This window comes from Podarcis gaigeae, assembly GCF_964106915.1.
Source record: "Podarcis gaigeae genome assembly, chromosome: 3".
NCBI lineage: Eukaryota > Metazoa > Chordata > Lepidosauria > Squamata > Lacertidae > Podarcis > Podarcis gaigeae.
In genome coordinates this window covers 73588929-73609967 of record NC_139680.1, presented here as the reverse complement: position 1 = coordinate 73609967, position 21039 = coordinate 73588929, and positions in this window count along the sequence as shown.

The following is a 21039-nucleotide window of genomic DNA, read 5'->3' as shown; positions in this document are numbered from 1 at the left end:
TGAGAATATTGATCAGCCCGAGATTTAGAAACTAAACTGAACACACAGTTTTAATGTTTAAACTGTAGATGCAGCAAATTATTCTGAAGATGCCTTGGGAGATTGCTTGAATAATGTAATACTGGATTTCCGCCTCTGCATTTAATATACCTTGTGTTGTGCTTATACAACATCTCCTTGTGATGTCTCTGTAAGTACTTTCTGTGAATATCAGGTGCTGCGGAGAGGAGATTCTAGGGTCCCCCTGTGACATTCAACACAACCAGTTATGATGTGCTGTGCTTTGATGGCATCATCTAGCAAAGAGATATCGTCTGTCTGTGATAAGCCAAACTGTGCTTTTATTAGAGCACATCATTGCTTGCTAGCACTTGACTGCATTCCTTTTTGGCAGACGTTTTAATATTGCTGAAATCCGTGATTTATACTCTCAAAATGCTGGGGCTTTTCCTGAATCAGGACCCCATTTCATGCTTATTATCCAAGGGGAAGCCTCACACGTAAAGCTGCATGGCTGGGCTCCTTTCCAATGATATAACCAGAGCAAGATTCTATAAATGTTTCACATAGCTGGCGAAAGAGCGGATAATTTTGTTAAGCATATAAATGTCAATAATCCTTTCCAGAATACTGCTAAAACCTTCACCACATATATGTGTATCTTATGAGATACATATATATATATATATAGCTCCACTTCTACGGAGCTATTAAAAAAAAATCCCAGAGCTGGAGCCAAGTGTTATATGAGAATACATCCAAATAAAATGGAAACTGGAAGTGAGGGATTACCCAGATCATATCCTCAAACCAGCAGTTCTCCACTAATGTTCAGGCTGCCCTACTCGGCCTGCACAGGCTGTAGGCTTGTAAATCAGTAACGCTTTTGACAGCGCGAGCAAGATTCTGGGCCTGCAGCTTTGATTACAGAAGTAAACTGAACCACAGCAATCTATTCTGGCTCTGTTTTGCTGATCACCCTGGCAAACTACACATTACACACAATGCTTGAGATCAACGAGACGTAAATGCTTCACTTTGGATAGGTGGTGCCCGGCATTACTTCCTCTCTCACTCTTGAATTTGTCAGTGTATTCTAAAGATGATGAATGAACCAGCTTTATCTGTGAAGAGAAGGGGATTGCTGTGGCTATTTGGGTCACTATCTGAGCCATCCCGAGCAAGTAAAAGGCAGCTCTCCTCCTCCTATTGATACACAGACTGGCTATGTGAGCTCTCAGCCACTGCATCAGTGGAAAAAGTGACTCCATCGAACACAAAGGCATGGAAAAACGTTAACCTAGTCAGAAAGTTGCACACCACTGAAATTTAATACATTCTGTGGCCTCTCCTCCTTGACCGTCTTCTTGGCTCGTAATCTGTTTAAACAGTGTTGATGCTCTTAAATAGCCTCCATTGACTTGGGTTTTTTCAAATTATATTTTGGTTCCTTCATTATAGACACTGAATTTTGCACTGAACAATGCCTGCACCTGCCTTTTGTGCAGAATCCATGGATTTTATATCTATATTTATACCCATTATTATTTTAGTTATTTAATGTTTCAAAGGGATAATACCTGTAAAGGGAAAAGGAGATAATTTTTGTAAGCATGAATAAATTGGTGATCAGCATGTAATCTGACAATTTGATCAGTCAAGTAAGATAAATGAGATAGGTGGAAATTATTCACTGAGTGGAGGCAGTCTCATTTTCTGGTTCATGGGGCTATTTATAATGCTTACATCTTAATTTATAAAACAAAGTAATGATTAATGGATGTTATGGTGTTTACATGGCTTTTCCAAACACAGTTGCATAATAAATGCTAGTTGCTGTTATGGAAGGATAGTGGTAAATGAAGTTACTATGATTATGGGCCCTGGACCCCAGGATGTGCTTATCCATACATGCCTGTAACTAGCAAAAATTAAGTAAACCAGCATCAAATGGGAAAGGGAAGTATAGTGGACGCTCGGGTTGCGAACATGATCCATGAGGGAGGCACGTTCGCAACCTGCAGCGTTCGCAACCTGCAGCGCTGTGTCTGCGCATGCGCAGGTCGCAATTCAGTGCTTCTGCGCATGCACAAAGCGCAATTTAGCGCTTCTGCGCATGCGCGAGCACCGAAACCAGTTCTGGTACTTCTGGGTTTGGTACGGAGCGCAAGCCGATAACACACAACCTGAAGCGTCTGTAACCTGAGGTATGACCGTATAGATTTTATTTAACTACAGTTATATTACAGCTGCAATGGTTATTTGATCAATTGGTTAGATTAACTGATTTAAAAATACCTTCTTGTCAAATGAAAAGCCACCCGATTAACTGGGCACCAGATTTTAGAAATATAAGTGCTCCAAAAGCCACAGATGACAAGTGCCATTTTAAAATGGGCATTTTTCTGTATCACCCCCAAACCAGTAAATTTACACCCCACCCTCCCTCCTAAAAAAACATCCTTGAAACATCTTTAAAAGAAATCCAGTGCTGACTCAGGTACCAGCATGGAGGGGGGTGACAAATTATCAAGGAACAACTACTGCCCTACTAGGGTGGTTCATAAAAAACTTTTTTTTTGAAAATGCCTGCTCCAAAGGTCTTATCTTAATACACTAGGGATTATATAGCTATATATGAAATTTCATGCATATCAGTTAATTTCTTGACCATCCTCCACAAAAACAGCTGTTTACTTGGCCGTTTTCGTATGTTGTGAAGGCTGAAATTTCAATTCAGTGGAGCGGGGTCAAGATATTAACAAAGCACGTGCAACAAAGGCACCTGCTAAAAGCATTCTTCTTTAGGCAAGCATACCTAGATGGTTAGGAAGATGAAGTAATTTTAATTTTAATAGTTAAGCTTTTGTATGTTTTAAGGTAGGATTGTTAATTTTTCTTGACTTTACTGCTGTGGTGTTTTTTTGGTTTTTTTGTTTTGGTAAACCACTTTGCAGGTTTTTAAAAATAAATTTTATTAAATAAATAAACAATAAATATAAATAAAATAACACAAGCCAAAACACGATCCATCCTGCAGATTTAAGTATCTGGCCATAGTCACCTACTTGTTATCAGAGGCCAGAATCCACATTGCTTTGTAAGAAAATATGAACGTAAAACCATTTTTGCAGTCACAAAAAATATATATTAAAAAAATCAATGGGGGGGGGGTTAACAAGAAATTTTCCTCACCAGGTACCACCTGACCTTCCTACACCTCTGCTTGTGAGAGGGAGGACCGTTTGCTGCTCTGTCTCTCAAGAAGTAGTATACAGTGGTACCTCAGGTTACAGACACTTCAGGTTACAGACTTTGTTGACCCAGAAATAGTACCTTGGGTTAAAAACTTTGCTTCAGGATGAGAAAAGAAATTGCACGGCGGCACCGGGAGGCCCCATTAGCTAAAGTGGTAGCTCAGGTTAAGTACAGTTTCAGGTTAAGAATGGACCTCCAGAACAAATTAAGTTCTTAACCCAAGGTACCACTGTATTTTGTTTCTGTTTTATGCAAAATACATTCAGTTCTGGGTTACTAGCTTCTTCTAAGTGCACACATAGATTTATCCAGTTCTAATGCCAAAGTAAATTTCATAAGAAGTTTCATTGCAGCAAGTTTAACTGTCTGGGAGTATTTGTTTGACATTGAAGCCCAGCTAGTATATAATATACCAGTGCTGGGGGCCGTCACAGCCTGTTTATGCAATAACAAAAGAGAGTCCGGTTCTGCACAGCATAGCATGATCTGCATTCCAGTGGTAGAGGGTGGCTACACAGCCTTCCTGAAGAGGTTTTCAGAAGCACCTGAGTCCTTAATACTGTCAAGTATTAATACATAATACTGTCAGGACTCCTCTTGCATAATAAGGCAGTGCTTCCAGGTGTTTCAGAGTTCAGAGAGTTTAAGGATGGGCAAGAAAGTGGGCTGGCCCTCCATTCAAAACATGAACTGAACTAACCCCAACTTCTGTTTATGAAGGCTTCCTCCCCTGTTACATGTGTCAACATCTCACCATTTTAGCCAGGCCTGGAAGGATCAAAGCTTTGTTAAACCTGACATAAGTAAAAGCCAGTTGGAGTTGAATAATGGCACCATTTTGGGATTTGCTGATGTGCGTTCTCTGTCAAGCACACAGTGAGGGTTCTCATTCTCCTCTGAACAGTTCCTGTTCAAGGACTGCGTGTTCCAAGGACTCAGTAAAGGTAAAGGTGGACCCCTGACCATTAGGTCCAGTCGTGACCGACTCTGGGGTTGCGGCACTCATCTCGCTTTATTGGCTGAGGGAGCCGGCGTACAGCTTCCAGGTCATGTGGCCAGCATGACTAAGCCACTTCTGGCGAACCAGAGCAGTGCATGGAAATGCTGTTTACCTTCCCGCCGGAGCGGTACCTATTCATCTACTTGCACTTTGACGTGCTTTCGAACTGCTAGTTTGGCAGGAGCAGGGACCGAGCAATGGGAGCTCACCCCATCGCGTGGGGATTCGAACCACTGACCTTCCAATCGGCAAGTCCTAGGCTCTGTGGTTTAACCCACAGCGCCACCCGCGTCCCAAGGACTCGGTACCACTGACAAATAGGTCCAGTTTGCACAACATGGTAAGCCAAACTGTGGCTTGCGAGGATCATGAGGCCTCCCAGAGAGGAGCTTGCAGTCATTTTGCTCCTCCATGGTCTTTGTTGCTTCTGAACTAAGCCAAGGTTTGGCTTAGTGTGTTCTCTAAACCTGGACTCATGGTTAGGCTCTCTCTTTGCTAACCATGAGAAATAAAAGAGGACAGGGAGGAACAAAGCAGTTTAGAACTCCTCCCCAGGAAAACAAGCATATTTGTGTGGATGTGGCCAGTCAGTTAGGCTTTCACACAAGCCAGGCCATAATCTAATGAAAGTTGAGTAGTTATTTCAGGGACTTTGATAATATAGCAAGCTATGCAAACATTCAATTGCAGGGGTTGCCGACTTGCCCTTCACACTGAGAGAGCCCAGTATTGCATGACATCATACGCATGATGTCACATGACCCCCCGCATGTCCAGCCCCCGCTCAGCAAGTGAAAATGGCATGGCAGCCCCCTCAAAACTGGGGGAGTGGGCCTTGGCCCCCCCCACTCACAAATATTGAGGGTGCTGAAGCCTCTTCCACCCCTGTAGTTGGTGCCCCTGTTCAATTGTGACACTGTGGCAGATCTATGCCATACATTTAAAGCATATCCAGTGCATATTTAAAGCATGCCACTTTCCCCAAAGAGCCCTGGGAACTGTAGTTTAAGGCTGCTGGGACTTGTAGCTCAGCAAGGGGAAACTACATTTCTCAGGGTTCACTGGGACGAAATCATGTGATTTAAGTGCATGATATGGACCTGCCCTTTAGTTATACCCAGAACTATGTCTAATCTGTGCTTTGAAAAAAATCAGGGAAAATGAAATACTGCAACATGTGTAAATAACACAAATTAAGGCTGGTTTGAGAGTTTCTCCTTTATTTTCTGCAGAGTGATATTTGCTCTACCAATTCACATTTACACACCAATTTGTAAGATGTAGAGCTTTGGTTCTGGCCTTAAACCATGAAACTCTGAAATGTTAAGGCTTGTCCTACTGATGAGGGTGATAAGAATGAGATGTCGAGGAGGCGCCACTTTTTTGCAACTGGTCTTGCCATTGGAGGAGCTTAAGTGGTGTGTCCTTATCCAACTCTGCTTATTCAGACGTTTACAGGTTGAAAAGGTAGTATTGGAGAGGTGCAGGAGAATGAATACATTCTGTTTCCAAAGCAATTATTTTAATCACACACACCCCAAAGCAAACCAGCTTTGATCACAGGGCCAAAAGCCCATCCGAAAGCAAGCCGGGACAGAAGCAATCTTGCGAGATCGGCAGGAAGGCTAAAGGCAAACAGACCAAGTGAGATTCAGGGGGTGTTAGGGTGGAGCAAGGTAAAGGAAGCAGAACTCACAAACAACACGCAAAAACAGGGGCCTCTAACCAGTTCACTATCAGCCTGCTTCTTTTTTACATGGGCTCCTGGCATAGGAGCCAACTCCTAAGGGCCAAGAGGTCTTTGCCCCCCCCCCAATAAAATATTTGCCCCAAGTTGATGGGTATTGCTATCCAAATGGTGTGCATGAGATCGCTGTGATCAATCGTCATGTGATCAATCGTCATGTGATCAGTCATGTGGGTGAGGCTTACCATCCGCTGTCCCCCTGTACTATTTTATTAGAGTTGGCACCCCTGGCTCCTGAGAAGCTTGAGTTGGCAAGTACACACTTCAGGACTGAGAAGCAAGCCCTGACAGCCAGAAATGGCCACTGGATGATGTTGTCTGTTTCATCATATACACCTGGTGGCAGCAGAAACATGGTTTTCCAGTACATCACTATGGACAATTTCCTACAGCTTGTCAATAATAGGTTGTTATTATTTGCATTTATATTCTGCCTCTAGGCAACATACCTGGTCCTTCTGCCATTTTATTCTTCCGACAATCCTGTGACATTGGTTAGGATGAGACAGCGACTTGCCCAAGGTCACCCAGAGAGTTTCATGGCTGAGTGGGGTAACTGAATCTGGCTCTCCCAGATCCTAGTTTAACAGTGCACTACCATCAAAACCCAAATACATTGTGATCATATTTGAATGGCAGAAAACCACAGCCGTCCATATGACAGGCACTGCAGACATCTCTTTCTTTTATCCTGTATTTTGACAACTCCAGCTTGTGGAGTCTTTGTTTCTCTAGCCAGAGCGACAGTAAGAAGCCATGTGCACTGCAAGGAAGTTGGAGCTGGAATGTGGCTACCAATGATATGTTTCAGCAACTGGCTTACTTAAAGAGTCTCAATGGGCTGGAGAACAGAGCAACCTGCAATTACAGGGAATGCAACTCGCAGTTTGGAAGATGCACATCTGGGGAAAGGCCCACTTACAATTTAAAGCTCTGTTTTCAAAACATCTTTTCAGTATATTACAAGGTATTGCGTTCAGTATTGGTGTAGTGTGGTGTACAAGATTGGAGGCAGGGGAGGGAATCCCATGCAAAAACAAAATAAAAAGCAGAAGCCAACCCCAGGTTTACAGAAACAGGCCTGTCCTGTTCAGCTTTCTTAGCTGTCAAAGCTAGGAAGTTTCAAATCCTAGAGAATAAGGGAGTTGAAGTGGGAAACATTCGTAAGATTAAGCTTTCCAAGTGGTTATGTGCAGTTTAAAATGGATGATGTCAGCTGCTGTATAACACAGTGGTGTCCAAACAGTACTGTGATTATAGATTTGTGGCACTAAGTGGGCTGAAAAGGTGTTTCCGAATCAATGCAGAACGTTGCCCAGGGGTGGGGAGCATGGGTATTCAAAGATCCAAACCAGCAGTCCCTGGTTCCTAGTTTGAGAGCCACAATATGTTGAAGAACGCAATCTTTATGCTTATCACAGTTTAAGCCGCACCTCCATCCACCCAAAACATTTGCTCACTCTAAAAACGATCAGGTTTAGAGCAGCACTGCAAGATTCCATATTCCAAGATTCCAACCATTTATTCCCCTCTTTCTGGTGGCATTCAGTTTTATACCAAACTGGCTATGCCATCAATGTACATGACACTTCAAAGAATAATAAGCAAAAGACAGAGAAACCTACAATCAAAATTTAGATTGGAGAGAGACAATAAGAGAAGGGAATGAGAGGCCAAAGTCACAAATCCAGACAAATGCAGTTATATATATACCTAGACTGAATTTCAGTTAACACCTAAGTATTAACAACAACAACAACAATTTATATACCACCTTTATGTTCCAAGGATCTCAAGGTGACATACCTGGTTCTCCTTCTCCCCATTTCATCCTCACAACATCCCTGTGAGGTAGGTTAGGCTAAGAGGTGGTGACTGGCCTAAGGTCAGCCAGGCAGTTTCAGGCTTGAGTTTCAGGGGATTCGAACCTACTTTCCTAGTCCAGTGTTCTAACCACAATGCCACACTGGCTCTTAAGTAATTGAGCTAAAGTCCTCAGGAAAGCAGAGGATTTTGAGCTGGCGGTTGAAAGAGTGGAACATCGGAAGCTGCCATAAACCGAGTCAGACCATTAGATCACGTAGCTCATGTTCAGAATGGCTTCTTCAATCTCTTGTTGTGTTATTTTATAGTTCAGGATTGTTCTATTTTCCTGAGACAGCCTTGGTAGACCATTCTTTATCAAAAATTGTTCTATCTCCACCTCGTTTTGCGGCCCTTGTGTATATAATTGTTTAAAGTATCACTGGAAACACTTTCTGATCTCCACTGGGTTCTGAATATTTCTTCCTTCAATCTCTAAATTTGTGACCGTATTCAATTTTTGTCTCTTTTTCAGCTGCCATGCTAACAGCTTTCCACATTTATTTGCCGATTCAAAAGATCTTTGTTTCATTAGCTTAACTTTCCATTCCACTTCCTGATTTATCAATTTAGAATATTGTGCTTGGTGGAGTTTAATTTCTCTTAAAATCTCCTTTGACTTCGGTCTCGATCTTAACTTCTTCTCACATTCTTTAATTTTCTCCAGGATCTTATCTTTTTTCTCGTTCTGTGCTCTTTTCTTTATGGTGTTCTGTTGTATAAGAAACCCCCTCATAACCGCTTTACTTGCATCCTAGACGGTTCTTTTTTCCACCGTAGTGTTCAAATTTATCTCAAAATAGTCCTTCAAAGCTTTTTGGGCCTTTTTGGTAATCTCCTGATCTCTGAACAAATTGTCATTCATCTTCCATCTGAAGGAGCCGGTTGGAGTTAGTCTCATATCCATCTTTACAGCATTATGGTCAGAGCAGGTCTTTGGGCAGATTTCCACTTTTTTTGTCTTAGGTGCCAGACCTCTAGTTATCCATATTTGGTCGATTCTTGTCCATGTCAGTTGGGCTTCAGAAAAAAATGTTCCTTCTCTTCCCAGGGGGTTCTTTGTTCTCCAAATGTCAATCAAGTCCATGTTGTCAGTCAGTTCAAAAAATGTAACTGGGCAAATCTCCAGGGCCAGATGGGCTTACCTCCAAATACTATAAGACATTGAAAGACTATTTGATACATCCATTAATGGAGGTTTGCAATGAAATCATGGAGGGGAAGAAGGCACCGGAGTCGTGGAAAGAAGCTTTCATCACATTGATACCCAAACTAGAAACTGAAAAGACACAACTTAAGAATTACCGCCCCATCTCCCTCCTAAATGTGGATTACAAAATATTTGCAGACATTTTAGCAAGTAGATTTAAAAAAGTTTTAAATGAAGTAATTCATAAGGACCAGGCAGGCTTTCTCCCAGGTAGACATTTGTTTGCTAATACAAGGAATATTATTGACATTTTGGAGCTTTTGCAAACAAATATTAATACAAAAGCAGTGTTAATATTTATAGACGCGGAGAAGGCCTTTGATAACATCTCATGGAAGTTTATGAAGAAAAATTTGGAAGGGATGGGAGTGGGACGGGGGTTTGAGAATGGGATAGAAGCAATTTATTCGGAACAAAAGGCTAAATTGATAGTGAACAATGTGGTGACGGAAGAGTTCAAAATTGAAAAAGGAACACGACAGGGTTGCCCTATTTCCCCTTTGCTATTTATTTCGGTCCTGGAGGTGCTCTTGAACATGATTAGAGGAGACCGGTTGGTGGAAGGAATTCAGGTCGGAGCAAAACAGTATAAACTTAAAGCATTTGCAGATGACCTAGTTTTGACCCTACAGGAGCCAGAGTCTAGTACGAAAAGGGTATTACAATTGATTCAGGAGTTTGGTCGGGTGGCGGGATTTAAACTCAACAAGCAGAAAACCAAGGTTTTGGGGGAAAAAATTGACACCTTTAGAATCAGAAAGGTTTCAGAAAGAGACAGAGTTAAATGTGGTTAAAAAAGTAAGATACCTAGGGGTAAACATAACAGCGAAGAATATGAGTCTATTTAAGGATAACTATGAAAAGTGTTGGTCTGAAATTAAAAGGGATTTAGATGTTTGGTCAAGATTGAAACTTTCCTTGTCAGGACGAATTGCTGCTATAAAGATGAATGTATTGCCAAAGATGTTGCTTTTATTTCAGACTTTACAGATTGTGGATAAAATGGAGTGTTTTGGGAGGTGGCAAAGAGATATCTCCAAATTTGTCTGGCAGGGCAAAAAGCCCAGAATTAAGTTTAAGATACTAACCGATGCTAAAGAAAGAGGGGGCTTTGCCCTGCCAGACTTAAAGCTGTACTATGAATCAGCAGCTTTCTGCTGGTTGAAAGATTGGCTGCTTCTTGAAAACACTGATGTTTTAGATTTGGAAGGATTTAACAACGTTTTTAGATGGCATGCATATTTGTAGTATGACAAGGTTAAAATTCATAAGGCTTTCAAGAAACATATTGTCAGGAAAGCAGTGTTCAATGTCTGGATAAAATATAAAGACTTATTGGAAAATAAGACCCCAAGGTGGTTATCACCAATGGAAGCTAAGGCCCGGAAAAGACTCAATATAGAGGTCAAATGGCCGAAATATTGGGAAATAATAGAAAAAGATGGAGATAATTGGAGGTTGCAGAGTTTGGAGAAATTAAAAGATAAAGTGCGAGATTGGTTACATTATGCTCAGATCAAAGAAGTTTTTAAGTTGGATAAAAAGATAGGATTCCAGGTGGAAAAATCAAAGTTAGAAACGGAATTGTTAGAACCTAAGACTAAGGTACTTTCAAGAATGTATAATTTGCTGCTAAAATGGAATACACAAGATGAAACGGTCAAATCGGCTATGATAAAATGGGCACAGGACATAGGGTATAATATTATGTTTGCTGACTGGGAAAGGTTATGGACCACCGGTTTGAAATTCACGGCATGTAATGCCTTGAAAGAAAATATTATGAAAATGATATATAGGTGGTACATGACCCCAGTCAAGCTTGCAAAAATATACCATTTGTCTGATAATAAATGTTGGAAATGTAAAGAAACTGAAGGAACATTCTTTCACCTCTGGTGGATCTGCCCTAGAGTTAAGGCTTTCTGGGAAATGATATATAATGAGTTGAAAAAGGTATTTAAGTATACCTTCCCTAAGAAACCAGAGGCCTTTCTTTTGGGCATCGTCGGCCAGAGGGTGTTAAAGAAGGACCGAACATTTTTTATGTATGCAACAACAGCAGCAAGGATACTTGTCGCTAAATACTGGAAAACCCAAGATTTGCCCACACTGGAAGAATGGCAGATGCAACTGATAGACTATATGGAGCTTGCAGAAATGACTGGCAGAATCCGAGACCTGGGAGAAGAAGTTGTGGAGGAGGACTGGAAGAAATTCAAGGACTATTTACAAAAATATTGTAAATTGTATGAATGTTAAGAAAGATGTAAGATTATCAACAATATGGCACCAATAAGTTAGTTAAAAGGAATATGAAGATAAATGAAAATATAAGAAAAGATAAATTTTGGATAAATATTATGTTAAAATTAAGCTTTTAAGGTTTGGGTTAAATTATCTAAAATTAGGGATACAATATCAGAAAATTATAATATAAGAATTGAAACAAGGTGATAAATTGCTGGGTAAAGTTCGAAAATTTGGAACACAGGAACGAGAGATGCGAAGAAGTCCAAAGAAGTGAATAAAATGTGGATATTGGAAAAATTATATGTTTTTTTGTTTGTTCTTTCTTTTTTTAATATATTTTTATTAAGATTTTTAAACATAAATGCAAATATAATGATCAATGTAACATATATCATAACATAGTTTCTTAACTTCTTTGGACTCCCTCACGTCTCCCGCTCCCACTTGCATCATTGTCAATTCTTGCCCGCAATTTATCATCTTCTTTACATTATTATGTCCCATTCATTTAGAATATAATCTAATAATTCTCCCAAAGGTTTATGATTTTTCCTCAATCACATTTATCATCCTAATTGCATCTAATTTAGTGGTGGCCAATTATTTATGATCTAGCCTCCATCTTAACATTCAACCAAATTACAATGCTTTTTTAAATAAATCTTAAATTTCTTCCAATCTTCTTCAACCTTCTCTTCTCCCAGGTCTCGGATTCTGCCGGTCATTGTTTGTTCTTTCTATTGTTCTAAGAAAATCTTTAATAAATATTTATTTAAAAAAAAATAGATCACGTAGCTCAGTATTGTCCCCACTGACCAGCAATGGCTCTCCAGGTTTCATGCAAGAGACCTATGTGGAGATGCCAGGGAATGAACCTTCAGGCAGAGGAGATGCTCTATTGAGCTACAGCAGGTAGGTGGCACCCTGTAAATCCTCCAGGAGGGAGTTCCAGGAGTTATATTGATTGAGAAATATCAAGTTTAGAATAGTATTATTGGGTGGCATGGATAAAGGGAGGAAAGCTAAGCAGCATGCAAGACATGGAGGGAGGTGGTTTAATTCAAGAGTGTGACTACTGGCTACCTGCCCTAGACCGGCATATTGCTCCTTGTGTACGCACACAAATGTTTGTCCCTGTGTCCTCATCTTTATTCCGTGACATTGTTTCAAGATGCAATGGCTCAGAGGTGGGAGGGGGGTGATGATAAAAGCCTGATCCATCTGACAAGGAGGTGGCTCCCTGTTTTATGTGGAACCTAGCCTGTAGGTCCATGCTGGCATCTCCATGTGCAGTGCCCCCCTGCTTCTCTGAGCTGTTCCTTTTGCTCACTACCGAGTGCTGTGAAGAGCTTGGGGGGTCCGCCCAGCACATTTGTGGTTAAGGAACTCAGGGGAGGGGAAGGGAGCTATGGGGTTGTGTAAGACAGGCTGAACCAGAAGGGTAGCGATGTGTGCGTGTGTGTCTTTCCAGTGGCAGCAAAGTGAAGTCGGAGTTGTGGTAATTGAGGCAGATGGTTTCCGTTAAAGGATGTATGTGTGTTCCTTACCACATGACTAGACTCCAAGCCAATTAACAGCTTGTGACAGTAATGCCAGCACTACATATGGTGGAAATCTCCCGGCAGAAAACAATGAAATGGCATGATAGAGATAAAGCAGACCTTGCGTGGATGTTATATTTGCCATGCGCCACTCAGCTTCCTAGTTTTCGACTCAACAAGTCAAAGTTTTACATTAAATTTTAATGTAAATTTTAATGATTTAAAACAAAGTGGACTATAGAATTTCACTCCTGGGGGTAGGATACTTCATCTGCTAATTTGCAGATAGACTATACAGTGGTATCTCGGGTTAAGAACTTAATTTGTTCTGGAGGTCCGTTCTTAACCTGAAACTGTTCTTAACCTGAGGTACCACTTTAGCTAGTGGGGCCTCCCTCTGCCGCCCTGCCGCCATGCAATTTCTGTTCTCATCCTGAAGCAAAGTTCTTAACCCGAGGTACTATTTCTGGGTTAGCAGAGTCTGTAACCTGAAGCATCTGTAACCCAAGGTACCACTGTATTATGGTTAGTCTTAAATCTACTGCGCAAGGTTTGCGCTATACCACCAGGTAATGGGCATTTGTCCTGGTCAATGTGATGCAAAATGCAACAGGTTTTTCCTTTCTTTATTGAGTTTTCCCAATCAGTACAATGGACAATTAAGGTAGGCTAAGAAAAGCAGGTGCTTGGCTCCCATACAAGTTCATCAAGGTAAGCAAGGTACATTTTAGAAGAGCTGAACTGGTAAATCCAAACCAGATTCGTTGCAAGAGCACCTCAGATATGAAGAGCTTTGCAAGAGGCCATCTGCAACAAGGCATACTTATAGTGCTTGCTACTGGGCTGTTTTTTACATGAGTCATGTGCCTTTGTGCTGCTTTAACAAAACTCTGGACCAGGCCTGCACAACTTGTGCCATTGTATACCATGCCAAGTGCAGCTATGTAGGCAGCCTACCAGAGCTGGGTAAATCTCTGCTTTTTTTTGTTATTTCAGCAATGCATATTCCACCTGCAGTGGCTCACAGTGTGGGGCAGAGCCACTATACCAGCTTCCGGACAGGTGGCTTGCTGTTTATTACTGGAAGGGGCAAGGCAGCAGGGAGGTCAGCGCGGTGCTAATGCACTGGCAGATCCAATCCAGCCAATGTGTTTGCCCCACATGAGCCTCCCTGTTGCCTCTTCTCTCTCCCTCCTGGAAAGCAACAGTGACCCATCTGCTGGGATGCTAGCATAGCAACTCCTCCACCACCACTGCTACCATCTGGCAAGCTGCTTCTGTATTCTGTCAAAAGATTTCTTGGTGGATAACAAGATTTAAAACACAAAACTGAAAAAACATAATATCACAATATATCATTTAGTCTAAATATTCTCATTCACATTATTCCACTATTTTACATAGGTGAAAGACCTTCATTATTCATAGGCCCAGTGGAGGAGGACCTTCTTCAGCTGGCACAGAAAGAGTGCCAATGTTGGTGCCACCTGAGCCTCGGGGAGGAGGATGCCCTTGCGGTGAAGATGTTCCTGTGAGTCACAGAGCTGTACACCTTGCTCAAACATAGATCCACACACAGAGCTTCCTTGGATAACCTCAGAGCCTAGGCTGGACAATTCACGGTGCTGATTCCCTTAAGGTAGATGAGGTCTAAGCTGTCTTTATAAGTCAAAACATAAGCCTTGAATGCCCAATGATAAACTGGCAGCCAAGGCAAAGTCATTAAAGATCACACACTGTTATAGGGCCTCATGCCACAAGACTCATTAAGATAATAGCTGCTGTATTTTGCATCAGTTGTAGTCTCCAGACAACCTTCAAGGAATATGTTCTTGTTGTTGTTGGCATCTGTCTGTCTCAAGAGACAATAGAGTGCGCCTCCGGGAGTGAAATCAAACTGTTGCACTAGCAGCACCAAAGTGACCTCCTGGGGCACAAGCCTGGGCATTGTGTATGGAGGTCCTGGGCTGCCCAGACGCCTCGCTGGTGTGGACCAAAGGAAAGCAGAGCAATATGTTTGGCACCAGCTTGGCTGCAGGAGTTGCTGGAAGGAGGCATGCAAGGCGCCATCCAACTGTCTTGGGGACTCTACTCCAGGTTTGTGTAGGGTTTACTCCTTAGCCTTTTCTTCTCCTGAAGATATCCTGTAAAGCAGTGTAGGTTTAGGACCAGAGTTTTCCTTCTCTTAGATGTGATGAACCCCATCTGCCCCTCACTTCCCTCTACAGCAGATGCAGATGTCCTTGGGAAGCTCAAAAGCAGAGTTGAGATGAATCCCCACCGTGCTAAATTCAGCAAAATTTCAGAATTTGTATTCATCTTTTTATTTTAAATCAAGCTTTTTCAAACTGTATGTTTTATCTAGACAGATATATGTCTGAAATCTCATAGCTTTATCATTTTTAAAGCTTTTTAGCTCTTCATCAGTACTGATCCAAGTACTGATATCTATAGATATTTTTTTACATCCTGGGTAAGTGAGAAATCCTTTTAGGCTGGACTTTATAAAGCTATTGTTTTCCCTTTCAGGAGTCTTAGGTTGTTGGGATATTAACCTATTATTACTATTTCATCATACCCAGAGAAAATGAGAACACAGATCACTGCTGTTATTTGTCTCAAAATGGTTCAGTTTGGATTGTTTTGGATGGAAGCCCTGAATGTTGCTAAAATTCTATTCAACTATATCATATACAATGCTCTGATAGACTGCTAACCACTCCATCTTATTTATAGAGAAATACATTTTGTTATATAACACCCACTCCTCTTTCCCAAACATCTAGTTGACTTTGTTCTCATCAAATGCAATCTTGGTGAATTCTGCGAGGAGTTATTTTAGTGGTCAGATATCACTTTGTTATAACAATATTTATTAGGGCAATGACTGCTTTTCTGATATTTGTATTTCCCCGAGTTCCTTTTACACTGTTTCATACAAACTTCTGATGCTTTCTTTTGAGCAAAAAGGTTTTTTTTTTAAAAAAAAAACACCAGCAGGATTTCCCTGGGATACTTTTTTCATTTTAATGCTGGCAAGATATGTGAACCTCAAGGTGCAAATTCCTCCTTTGTAATGCATGCCTTGGTACCTCTTTCATGTTTTTCAAATTCTCTCTCTTTCTCTCCCTCTCTATTCTCGGCTTTTCATATGTATGAAGATGAGATTTATACCTAGGCACTGGGCTGAGGTGTTGGGGTGGGAGGGAAGGAGGGAGGGAGGGAGAGAGCAAGCCCGGGAGGCGTGGAAAAGCAGCTAGTTAGACCAAAGGCAGCTGCTGCTCTTCCAGGCCCAGTTGCTGCTGTGAATATCAGAGGCTGGGAAGAGGCTGTAAACATGGGGAAGGAAGAACCCATTGAACTGAAAGAACAAACTCTCCGGACCTGTCTGACACAGAGGTCAGGGGGTCACTGGAGCCCGGTGGAGGCAGTGTAGCAGATTGGAAGCTCGTGATGCCCCCTCCAACATCATTTAGACAAACAAGCAGATGGCAGGTGTCAGTGGTGACAAAGAGCCATCTGTACAGCGAGGACCGTCCCCTCCATTCTCTCACAGGCTACTTCATTAAACCCTCACTTCAGAGTGCCTATGCCATACCCTTTAGCCAATGGGGCCTCTCTAATAGGACACTTTTTTAAAAAAAGAGAGAGAGAGAGAACTGCCTGCATTCTGCTCCCAGCTACTCAGAGACAGCTTATTTTCGTGCTTTATTTCTACCAAAAAGGAAAGAGAGAGGTTATTAAAAAATAAAAACAAAACGATAAACCCACGCCAAGGAAATGTTTGTTGCACATGGTACAGGATCATCTGTGAGCCCCCCAAACACGGGTTTCTTTGAAAAGATACTCTTGGCACCCTTGGTTTATGCAGCGAAAGAATTAAAGCCGAAGCCAGTTGCCAAACAATGAAGGAATCTGCCTTTGTGGAGGATGTTTTAGCTCTGGAAGATGGAGGCTTTGCTTAGGACTTCCCCTGTCAGCTTGCTAAAGGGACACTTTTTTCTTCCTCTGCTTTTTTTTTTTTTTTTAAATACCCAGCATTTATCCTTGTGTGCCTTTCCTTTAGAAAAAGGTGTTGTTAACACTTGGGTTTTTAAGGACTGGCCTTTTGTTAATACGCATGTGCATACCTCTTTGGCTCTGTCAGAAATGAAACAGGATGGGAAAGAAAAAACGCTTATGGCCACAGCAACTTTAACTTGGCATTAACTCAGTCAGGAGCTGTTCTGAAAGAATTCAACTTGACTCGCCTGAGTTGAAATCCATCTGCGCACTTTCTGCTGTAGTTTTGAGCCAGCACCTCTCCAGAACAGGGCAGTGGGGGGAGGCTAGGCCTTTTCTTTTTAAACATATGGTGCAGAGGGTGTGGGGACGAAAGCAGTGGGGCAGGAGGGGGTGGGAATTGGGAGCTTCTGGAAATTTTCCAAGCCACCCGCACCTCTCTGCCCAGCCATGCTTCTTTAGCCTCCCCTGCAGATCCCTGTGGAAAATGCCACTGGAATGTTTAGCTACACATCCACCCTTATGGGTAATTTATGGGTTATTTGACCCCCCCCCCCGCTTTTGTTCATCAAAATTAGAAAGTACTGTGTATATAACAGACGGTGTGAGAGGGACTCTGCCACAGTGTTTTGTGTGGCTGTTCAGAAAAGTTTAATGTGAAAACTCCCCAATTTCTGACAATGGAAGGCAATTTAGATCTGGGCTAGATTGCATTCCTTCCCCCACCCACTGCTACATATAGGGGCCTGATGCCTTGTAAAATCTTCCCTTGCTGGGGTGCTTTTGGAGAATACCGTACTGGCAGTTGCATTAACAATTGGAAAGCCACATGAATTTTTCAGAAGAAGAGTATTTTATTTTATTTATTAAATTTGTACACAGCCCTACCCCTGTAGATCTTAGGGCAGTTCACAGCATAATGCACGCAAGCAACATTCTAGATCCCTGCTGGTTTATTCTGTGCCTGTGTTACCACTGAAAGATGGAGTTTCAGGTTGACTTCAAGTCTATGCCAATTTGTGCCAATGGCGCTGCTTCTTCTTGTGGCACATAGCTGCTGGGTGTATGTGTATTTTTTGTGTGTAACCATGGCACAGAGGGAAAGGCTTAAAACCCTCCCCTCCATGCCCTGTGGTTTCAGCCTTGATAAACTCCCACAACTGCTATTTAAAGTTTAAAAAACAAATGTGCGCTGCCAAATGCTGTCTTTAACGTGATGTGTAGTTTGGCCCTCGTTTTAGCAATCTTAGGGCACAGAGAGGTCTGCATTTCAGGGCATGCCATAACAGATACTGAAGAGCTGAAGTATTGAATCTGGGACACTTGGAGAGAACATAGAGAGAGAAAGATTATTCCCTTATGTCACTGTAATACCACTGATGCTGTATCTATTATAGGAGTTATTCTGAATGAATCATAAAACGCTTCCTCCTATACTTCACGCATTGCCTTGCTGAAGGAAATGCAGGAATAATTTTGCTTCAGGGTAGTTTTTCAAATCTTTCAAATGTGGATTCCATGGGAGGCAGGCCAGATTTAGCAGTTTAACAGATTTCATTCAAGGCAGCATGGAAAACAAATAAATATCAATGTAAGCTTATTGGTGTGGGGGGATTACTTCTGCTATGAACCTTTGTTTGTTTGTTTTTAAAAATCTTTTTATATAGAAATTTCCAAAATAGTAGATCTTACCTCCTACGCCTATCCCATCATGGATGGTATTAGACTCACTAACTGCTTTAGTGGACAAATCCATTAGTCATATCACACTTGGACTACTGTAATTCGCTGTTTGTAGGGCTCCCTTTGATGACTATCCAGAATCTTCAATCAGTACAAAATGTGGCAGGGAAGCTGCTAACTGGTGCATGGTATTGGGATCATATTACTCTGGTGCTGAAAAATCTGCTCTGGTTGCCAATTGTTTTCTTGGCAAGATTCAAAGTGCTGCTTTTAAGCTTTTAAGCCCCAAATAGCTTAGGGCCTGGCTATATAAGGCCCTGCCTCTATTTTTATGAACTTGCCTGGTTACTGAGATCTGCAGGAGACATGGGAGTAGCCGGGGGGGGGCAGGGAATGGCAGCTGCCCCCCCAAATCAATAAAATTCAATAAAAATACATAGCAAACTGAGGGTCTGCCCCCCCGAAAAGGTCTGTCCCCTCTAACAAAAATCCTGGCTATGCCCATGGCAGGGAACACTATTGGGTGGATATGATCACTTACAAATGTCCAATTGATGAGCATGTGTGAGGGGACTTCCTCCTTTGTTGATTCCAGGTTGTATCTCCCTTAAAGGTAGAGGTAAAGGGATCCCTGACCATTAGGTCCAGTCGTAGCCGACTTTGGGGTTGCAGTGCTCATCTTGCTTTACTGGTTGAGGGAGCCGGCGTACAGCTTCCGGGTGATGTGGCCAGCATGACTAAGCTGCTTCTGGAGAACCAGAGCAGCGCACAGAAACACTGTTTACCTTTCCGCCGGAGCAGTACCTATTTATCTACTTGCACTTTGACGTGCTTTTGAACTGCTAGGTTGGCAGGAGCAGGGAACGAGTAACGGGAGCTCACCCCGTCATGGGGATTCGAACCACTGACCTTCTGATCGGCAAGTCCTAGGCTCTGTGGTTTTACCCACAGCGCCACCTGCGTCCCTCTCTGTATCTCCCTTCTGTTTCTTCAAATTGTGTTAAAGAATATGAAAATGTAATTGCCACAATGACAAACAATATCAAATCCCGCCTAATAGAATGCCCCAGATTAAAGAACCTTGATTGAGTGGACTGTATGTTCTGTGAGGTATTTTGGGGGGTTGGCTTTTCTGTGCTTCTTCACTCGAGAACATTTCCCCTGATGCACTCACTGCAGTTTCAGCTGGGAAGATTTGGTCCCCCTAGTCTCTTCATCTCCTATCTTTATTCCTTCCATCCCCCTTTTTTTATTTGTTTAATTTAAATAAATTACAGGATGCTCTTCCTTCTCAATCAATGGCTGTCTAGGGAAGAACAGGAACAGAAGGAATATTACTCAAAGTTTCCTGAGCTCTTGTGAGCCTGCAGTCTGGCTGTCAGCTTTCTGGCAGATTTATGAGGACGGCCGTGACCGGCTTGAAAGGGCAGTGAGGGGAAAAGAAGGGATCCCAGCCCATTAGTAATTCCCTGCAGGAAAGTGACAGGTCTGATGACATGCTTGGAACACACATTGCAGAAGATGGGCAGTGGGAAACATTCCCATGCAAAAGAGCATTCAGGACACTTCTGGCTGGAGGTTGTTTTCTCACTAATGACCCAATTTGAGGCCACCCATCCTTTACATTGGAAAACCCAACAGCACTGAGGTCAGTGCCCCAAAATGGGACAGATACAAACCTCATAAGCATGATATATGTATGAATAATGGGCAGGCAGGATAAATGGTTACTGGCAAATTGTGAAAGCATTAGTAAACCAGCACAATCAGACCTCCAAGTGAACTATCAATATCTTGATATGGAATCAAAGAGAAAAATCTTTTCAAGGTCTCAGTCTATTGATGGTGATGCTCCCATTGTCTCCAGTGTTGCAGCACATCATCTTTAGACATGCTGGATTTCCTTCAGAATAGCAACTAAAATGATGGTTTAAAAATTAAATTACATTGGGGTTTTTTGGTACAGACAGTGACACCACAATGAAACGAGATCTACACAGGGCTTTGTGTGCCGTGCTTTAAGAATCAGCCAATCAAAATTCTGTGCCAGGACAGTTCAAATTCTAATCCATGAAAAGTTCAGTTCTGCAAATTTCATTTTATTCCCTGCTCATTTGCATAATTTATTTTGCTTCTGCAAGTCACAGGAAGGAGAAAAAGTAGGTATGACGGGCACCCAAGTTTTGCTTTTTAATTTGTGGAAATCTTATCCAACCACTCCTCAAGTCTCTAGGATGTCACAAAGCATTACACACATATTTACATTTTACCCTAAAGACTAGAAACTTAAACAATTAAAATTAAAGGATAAAAGCCGAGGTGTTCAGAGAGCTAGATTCATACATTCAGCGCCTTTTCATCCTTTGTTAGATGTATAGAATGGATAGGGTGATTCCATGTTCAGAGGCTAAGAGAAGGAAGGCTTGGGCAACCCTTTAGGTTACTTGAATTGAACTTAAGACCAATGTACACAACCAATGCA